The sequence below is a fragment of the Rousettus aegyptiacus genome, unplaced genomic scaffold, assembly GCF_014176215.1.
Source record: "Rousettus aegyptiacus isolate mRouAeg1 unplaced genomic scaffold, mRouAeg1.p scaffold_m13_p_2, whole genome shotgun sequence".
Taxonomy (NCBI): domain Eukaryota; kingdom Metazoa; phylum Chordata; class Mammalia; order Chiroptera; family Pteropodidae; genus Rousettus; species Rousettus aegyptiacus.
In genome coordinates this window covers 27,730,051-27,735,799 of record NW_023416295.1, presented here as the reverse complement: position 1 = coordinate 27,735,799, position 5,749 = coordinate 27,730,051, and the positions used below count along the sequence as shown (strand labels likewise).

The 5,749-nt window shown below is 43.3% G+C and overlaps 1 non-coding gene across 1 annotated transcript; it reads left to right on the top strand.

Annotated features, from left to right (window-relative positions):
* Positions 1-5,331: 5,331 nt before the first annotated feature.
* Positions 5,332-5,493, top strand: LOC118614416. Its single transcript, XR_004956029.1, has one exon. It is a non-coding gene; the product is annotated as a U1 spliceosomal RNA (small nuclear RNA).
* The last annotated feature ends 256 nt before the right edge of the window (positions 5,494-5,749 follow it).

Sequence of the window (5,749 nt, the reverse complement as noted above, 5' to 3'; positions counted from 1 at the left end):
ACAACTCATTGTATGGACTTGATTTAAGCTGTGGGGATTTAAAAATTATTTAACAATTCATTCGACAAAGGCATTTATTCAGTTCTTGCTATGTACCAGAAAATGTGATCAGCACAAGACTTAAAAAGAAGAATAAGACTAGGTTTGCATCCTCTAAGAGCTCACAGTGTAGAAGGAGACAAATCAATAAGTAGATAGCTTCAACCAAACCAATAGGAGCTATCAATCAATAGCGTATGCAGAGCGTAGATGGAGCACAGAGAGGACTGTGGATTCTACACAGAGCAAGACCTGAGGAGGCTTCATAAAAGTCTATTTAAACAAATCTTTTTGAAGTAAGCTTTGAAAGATGAGTGGGGGATTCACCTGGCCAGAAGATGGGATAGGAGGAAGGGAAGTGGCCTTCGAGCTCCTAGGTAAGTATCTGGACTGGGCGCAAGGCACAGAACACATCAGGGGAGCTGTAAGTAGGCTCTGTGTGGCTGGAGTGCAGGGAAGGGCCCAGTAAAGATGACTCTGGAACAGTGTGAGAAGAGTCTGAGTTTGCAGCCCCAGAGGAGGCGAAGGCCAGCTTAGTGATAGGGAACTCCATACCTATGTAGGTAACTTGTGCTATAGCGTTAGGACGGTGTAATTGTTAGCTGGAAGAAAATTCGACTCACAGTGGTTTCTTTTTCTCCCTAGGAGTCTAGACCTAGAGGGCTGCTGGTATTGGTTGAAAATCAGGGCTTTCAGGGCTAGTGCTTCTGCTCAAGGTATCATGTGAGCAATCAAACAGGAAGAAACGGAAAGAGGAGGCATAGGCAGTGTCTGTACCAGTTTCTTTCCATCCCAGCTGTCAGCTGTTTTTCACCCTTTCCCGAGAGAAGAAAGGCAGCAGGAAGCCGCCTCTGCAGTTTGGGAGGCACAGGGAAGAGGGTAATGCAGGCCATCCCCATTCGTGACTTATGCCCAAGTCAAACTTGCCCCAGGCTTTGTTGATGTCCTGTCACCACTTTGCTCCACTTTGATTTCCCTAGAATTTGAAATGGCAACAACAAGAGGAATGTATGTATGAAAGGGGCATCATCTCCAGTTGAAGCAACAGAAGCTATAAGCAAGGAGGCTGAGCGCCTTCCTCAGAGGCCTTTATTACATTCATTAGGAAGTCAAAATGACAGAATAATAATAATAATAATAATAATAATAATAATAGCTGCTATTATTGAGCAGTTTCCATTGGCCACATGTCAGGTACCACACAAAATGGTCTACATACTTCTCAGCTAATTTCAGATTTGAGTAGATATTATCACCTATTTTAAATAAGAAAATTGAGACTCAAGGGTGCTTCCTTTGCCCAAGACCATTCAGCTAGCAACTGGTGAGCTCTGGGTCCCCATATGTGGCCAGCTCCTTGGCCCTGCTGGGTACAACCTTGACCCAGGAAAATCAGGACTCAAAAGTCCATCAATGAGCCGAGACATTTGGGAAAATGCCGCTAACCAGGCCGAGATGCTTCTGACTAATAACTTTTCTCTTAATTGCCTGTGCTCACAGCTCAACAGCTGAGTGCAGGAAGCCTTCTGCATAAACGGCAGACTATTTCCCCCTTTTCCTTTACTTGGATAATCTGAATGATTAGCCCAACTGCATCCTGGCCACCGGCTTCTTTTCATTTCTTGTGAACAGACGTGGAGGCCTGACACATGCTAAGTGCTGGCAAGTCCCTGGAATGAAGAAGTCTTGAATAAGTCTCTCTCCATTTCCACATCCACTGTATCCACTGTCACCCACCAGAGAAATATTGTTCTGGTTTTTCTACTAAAGTCATAGCATTAACATTCACTCCCGCAAGTCCTTCTATAACATTTTTATATGCTTAAAATAGTATAAATGTTGTCTATAACAATCATAGGAAGACCAGAATAATAAGCATTCTTCTTTAGAAAAAAATTGTAAAAAGGGAGGAGAAGAGATTTTTGCTCTGATTTGGGTGGGTCCTGGGTACTTTGATAGAGTGCGTAGTGGGATTACAGGTAGCAAAGGTGGAGCACAATAGTGTCAGAGGACCAGAAGGTGAGCCAGGCAAGGTCTCTGCCCTGGCTAAGCGGAAGCACTCGTTTCCGTCTGCAGCTGTCTCTCCTGAGTTCTGACCAGGCCAGAGGAACAGGCTCAGGAGCCCAGGCATTGCTCCAATCATCTGCTGAATAATTGCCCTTAAAAAAAATAAAAATAAAAATAAAAATAACAGCTGAATGCCTTTTTGAAGGAGATTCTGGGATCTGTTCTGGCCCTCTTTAAATAAAGGACATTTGCTTATCTCCAGAATTGTTTCATTGGCTCTCCTGGAGGTAGGCATATCATTTAGTGACCTTGTAAATTCTTCGGCAGCCCCTGGATTCCATAATTCTGTTTCTTCTGGAGCAGGTGAAAAGCAACCGCAGCAAACCTCTTTGCCTGCTTTCGACTTTTCTACACTGTCGTCCTCCTCGGCTTGACAGTGTATTGGTTCCCATGGAAACGCCAATGTCCTTGCTGTGGACAGAACTTAATCACAGCGAAAAGGGTGAAATAAAGTACATTTTTATCTTTGATTGAAATTTATATCATGATTCATGAAATGGAAGAGAGAAAGTAAAAGAAGAAAAGTGGGAGGGTAAGAAGGATAAGGGGAGCGGAGAGGAAAGATGGAGGGGGAAAGGAGGGGCTGGGGTTGACAATGATTCCCTGTGTGTCCGGCCAAGAAACTGTTGGAGCAGAGACTGTCGGTTGAAGTGTACTATGTCCCTTACTACAGGCCAATCTGGGTCTGTCCCAGCTCTCTCAAAGGCTCTGTAGAACCAGAGCTGTGGCTGGCCCTGTGGCCTTCTAGCCCGATATGGTTTGAGAGGCACCTGCCCCAGGCTATCTCCCTCACGGGCTGGTCACCTTACATGAGATTCCACTACGAGAGGTCTAGTCCCTTAGAAACACTTTTCAGTCTTGACACAGGTTCCAACACATGAGGTAATAATTTTAGCCATGATCAACTCATATTTTTGCTAGATCCTTTCTCAAGCCCTAGAACCTCCCCCCACCACCTCTGCCCTCCCGTCCCAAGGGCCAGGTGCTCTGGCACTTAGTAATCAATAAAGTTGCAAGTCTCTGAAGAGATACCCACTTCCTCTTCCAGGTTCCTTTAGTGCTGACCTTACCAACTGCTTCCTGCCATCTGAGCACTTATTCGGTACATCCACCTACAAGCAACGCCAGGTTTGTGGGGTTTTAAGCCTACAGGCTTTTGCACTCTTTTTAAGAAAAAGGTTGCGAAATTACAACTATAAAGTTAAGTACGAGGTCTTGAAAGGGGCCCCTGCAAAGGAGAGGCTTAAACTTTATTAGCTCTGTGGCAATTCTGCGTCTATTATCTAATATAATCTTTAAACCAACACCGTGAGATACATATCTCTTTTAACAGATGAGAAAACTGAGGTTCTGAGAGAGTCATCAAAATTTACTAAAAATTACTAAAAATTCACACACAAAAAAATTGACTTAAACCCATGGGTTCAATTGGGACTCCTTGGGATTGATAATTAGGAATAGATCATTGGGGGATATCTTCATAACCAGTTTTTTTTGGTTTGTTTTTATATGTGTGTGTGTGTGTGTGTGTTTGTATTTTTTTGTTTTTTGTTTTTTGGGTTTTTTTTTTTTTTTTTTTTTTTTTTTTTTTTTTGCATAAGAGTAAGTTGTAACATGCAGAATCAATCCCACTTTCCCAAAATGTGACTCTCACTTCTCCGTCAAAGCCAATCCAGCTGATGGAATTGGATTTTAGCTGTGGTTGGAGTGCCGGAGATGTATCATGTATCCCACTTGCAAATAATTGATCGGCTTCCTGCAATGCATTACGTGCTCTCACCACAGAGCAAAGGTGGAAACTGAGAACCGTCAATTGGATGGCTGGTTAATGTCCACAGGCCCTGGGTATCTGTGCAGCTGATGTTTCCAGGCTGGATACCAGGACCAGCCTGCAAAGCATTTGGACAGGGTGGTTTCTGGGGTCCTCCTGGTTGCATTGAGGTATGTGGATCCTCTCAGATTCACGATGGAATGAGCCTTTATTTTCTTTACTTGGTCAGTATTAGCAACATTATTCACGCTTTCATTCATATCTGGTTAATTTAAAGTAGATACATTCCCCAACACCCTCACATGCAAAAGTTTCTAAGTGTAACTCCTCTGGTGTTGTCTTCAAAATAGTAGAAACTCAAATAAGTCAGAAAAATAGAATATTCTCCCACCTCATTCTCCCCTAAAAACCATAGTAAGCGCGTCGGAGGAGGGCTACTTAGCAGCATGCCATTCAGCAGGCCAGCTGTCATTCAAAGTGAGCACCACTGAGGATCCACCCAGGATGAAGCTACAGAAAGCTGGGTGGGAAGAAGAGCCACCCTCCACCAAGGTGGGAGCAGAGGTGGAAGGGAGAAATGGGACCCCTGCCCAGAATCCAGATTCATGTATTATGGGAAGTGTTTACATCTGAGGCATGAAACCTCCAGTTCAAATGTTTCCTAAAGCTTTTTCTATGAAAAGAACTGTTCTCAGCCTCATAATGATAGCACAAGTGTATTAAAAAATTGCTAAGTATTTTAATACTTATGATCAAATTTAATCTATCATCTAATTTATCCCCACAACACCATGAAGAAGGAATGATGGTTCTTCATTTTTACTGATGAGAAAACTGAGGTTCTATGAGATTAAGTAATTCTCAGGGTCACCAAGCTAGGTATGGTGGAGTGAATGCTGAAATCTAGTTTTATTTGACTCTCAAATCATACTTCAAATCTTAATAACATTTGTGGGGTGCTTATCATGTGCCAATTCCCATGCTAGCAATTTACATAGGGTCTCTATTTGATCTTCACACTGATCTGTAAGGTATTTTATTCCTGTCTTCAGTGACTCTAGAATTTAGTCTGGAGAGGAGAGCAGGTAAATGAGAATGAAATATGCATTTTAAAAACTCTAAGACAAATCAGAATAAAATAAGTGCTAAAGAAAGATGAAGAGTTGGCCAAGTCAGTGGTTCTGGGATGGATTTTTAAGGATAGTTTGGATTTCCTCTTGAATTGGAGAGATAGGGGATTAACTCTTGGAAGTGCCCATGGGGAGAGACAGGGCATGCTTGAGAAATCGTGTGTCTAATCATTGAGGTTTGACTGAAGCACGAGTTGTGTGTAAGGGATGTTTGGCTGGGGAGCTACACTGGCACTGACCACCAGGCCAAAAATTCTGTTAATCTGGTAGACAATGACAGAAAGATGATCAGGGCAGGGTGAAACTTTAAAAAAGAAAATATCAGGACTTACCTGGCAGGGGAGATGTCATGATCACAAAGGTGGTTTTCCCAGGGTGAGGCTCACCCACTGCACTCCGGGTGTGCTGACCCCTGAGATTTCTCCAAATGTGGGAAACTCGACTGCATCATTTGTGGTAGTGGGGACAGTGTTCACGCTCTCCCCCGTTATTAAAAAAAAGAAAGAAAAAGAAAATGCCACAGCATTTGTAGACCAGACCAATGCAATAGTTCGAACAAGAGAAAACCATCTGAATCTGGGTGGGAATAAGGAGGATAGAGGGAAGGGTCATGCAAGAGACACGTCTGAAACATGGGAACTTGTGTTCTCACCCCTGGGGAAAAGACTCACACTAGGACCCCATTGACTCAGCCCAGGTCTTTAACTGGCCCAGGATCTCCGCAGCAAGCCAGGAAGTGTCT